Below are 2,531 nucleotides of genomic sequence, written 5' to 3'. Positions count from 1 at the left end.
CACATGCACAATGAATCACAATAAATCCAGGAATGTGTATTAAGAAAGTATTTTGATTTCATGTTGACTTTGACGTTTTAAACTGTGAATAAACCAATATGATCATGTAATATAGTTTTAATGTGCGGAACAATGAAATAGATGAAAAAAGGAATGCATTTCCCCATCGATTACGAAATTGGTGCTGATCAGCAAAACCTAAAACTCAAATTAATAACACATACTGCGTAATGGTTGCAATACAGTGTGTAACCAGAAAATAGATGTTTAATTTTCAATTGCAATTTCCCCTTGAGGAGTTGCAAAAAAAAAAAAAGAGGAAATAATTTTATTAATTACTGATGTTATTTTGAGAAATGTATTTTTAAAATGATTGTGTTATGGTATTTTTGTGTAGACTGTATGTTAACTCTGCAATATCTTTTTTATTTTTTATTTTTGTCTTTTGTGTATGTTTTTGGCTATATGGTGAAGAGCGGCTTCTTACATGGATTTTTAATCGACGACTGAAGCAAAACAACAATGGAAGCAACATGACGTTTGTTGTGTAGTGAACATGCAGCATGCCAGTGGCTAGAGACATTTCTGAACCAGAAGAACAAGATGGTTTGCTTTGTACCATGTACTGTATATTGGTAATAATCCTAATGTGCTAGATAAGGGAAAATACTTTTTTTTTCATGTACACATGTATTTGGGAACATATTATTATCTTAACTTTGTTCCGTGGACATTTATGGAGATAAAATGGAGAGATGTGAAATGGGCTATGATGTATTAATGTTTGATGATCATTATTGTCCTCTCAGTTGAGTTCAATAAAACCAGCAGCACAGTTATGTTGCAAAATTATTTTGTTCACTGTTTCCAATTCAATACATTTATATTAAGTAGACTAAAAGTACATTTATTATAACAATGAGATGTTATTTCGACAAACTATAAGCTCCAAAGGAATCAACCATTTGCGAACAGAGCCACCTAGTAGCATTATAAAATACTCAGTTATGAGTTTAAATGATCACTTTCTAAAATTCCAAAATTTCTGAAACATCTTAGAGCAGGGCTTTTCAATATTTTCAATATTTATTTAAAAATTCTAAAGGCATTTATGTAGTTTCTTGTATAAAGACCCAATTTATACCTTATATATATATATATATATTCTTATTAAAAATGTTTAGTTTCTATTAAGTTACTTTATTACATTTTTCTACTCCTTATACAGTACTGTTAGATATTTTATTTATTTTAATCTAATTTGTATAAAGACCCAATTTATACTGTGATAAATATTATAAATATATTTAATTGAATATTTTGTTTTTTTTAAATAAAATTGATCTCTCTCTATGTATAGGCCTATATAAAATAAAATATAAAAAAATATATTATTAATAAGTTATTAAAAGCTTAGCTTCCAAGTCAAGTCATTACGTATTTTTCTACCCATTATACAGTACTGTTAGATATTTTATGCATTTATTTAATCCAATTTGTATTGATCTATTTTAATCTTACATTCTATAATTTACTTACACCGTTTTTCTCTTTTCCACGGACCCCAGAAAACCCCTGGTTTACAGGATACCACGCACATGTTGTAATAACCTTCTAACATAAAGTATTTATTAAAAGGAACACACAAAAAAGTTTATTTAAAATAAAAAAAAATTGTCGAATCATGTGGTTACTTTTATATTGAGATCAACGTTTTCGTTAAAAATCTTTTTCAAGGAAACTTCAGCACCTTAGTTTACTAATATAATAAAGGATTTAATCGAGGTGAAATAAAACAGAAAATAAGAATCGCAATTTCATTTTATCACGCAATTCACGAATCTAGTGTTATGAATAAGAAGCAAGCGTTTCGATCACAGAAGCCACCAGGAGTTTCTCTCAGCCGTGCTCATGTTGAATCAGGTGTCACTCTCAGCTCAGTTATTTTTCCTAGCCCACAGAAATCTCTTCACCTCCCGGTTTAATATGAATCTTGAGAGATGCGTGGTGAGATGCGTGCCATGCGAGGCCAAACTGAGCATCTCGTTCAATCTGGACGGCAGCAATAAACACATGCTGAGAGAGCAGACAGAGCCTCTGGGGAAAGTCCTGGCTCGAATAGCCAACGGCCTCATCAAGGCACAAAGCAAAGCGAAGAAATCCAAACCAAACAAAGGAAAAAGTGAGACTCCAGAAGCAGATAAACTAGAAATCAGCCTGCGCGTGAACGAAAAGCTGTGCTGCATGTGGGGGGCTTGAAGTATAAAGTGGAGCTGAATCCTCCGACATTCACTGTATCTGAGCTCCCATCATCTCTAATGGCCGGATTTCCAGTTTGTCCCAAGCCAGAGATGGAGTTTGGAGAGCTGAAGGTCTCTGAGTCTCAGACGGTTCAAGGAGCGCTCACCTAATGCACCTCAAGACTGCTGGATGGAGGTTGGATGTGAACGTGTGTTCACGCCATCCAATCTGGACATCGGTTTGAAGGTGATGCTGAAATGCACTCCAGGGAACGGATCAGGGTTTGGAGA

General features: G+C 33.6%; 1 pseudogene; it reads left to right on the top strand.

Moving 5' to 3' along the window:
• The first annotated feature begins 2,430 nt into the window (after positions 1-2,430).
• Positions 2,431-2,531, top strand: part of LOC107576544 (2',5'-phosphodiesterase 12 pseudogene) — a 648-nt pseudogene continuing 547 nt past the window's right edge.

This window comes from Sinocyclocheilus grahami, unplaced genomic scaffold (genome assembly GCF_001515645.1).
Source record: "Sinocyclocheilus grahami isolate Dianchi unplaced genomic scaffold, SAMN03320097.WGS_v1.1 scaffold3905.1, whole genome shotgun sequence".
Taxonomy (NCBI): Eukaryota; Metazoa; Chordata; class Actinopteri; order Cypriniformes; family Cyprinidae; genus Sinocyclocheilus; species Sinocyclocheilus grahami.
The sequence above is the reverse complement of the archived record's forward strand: the minus strand, read 5'-3'. Positions and strand labels throughout refer to the sequence as shown.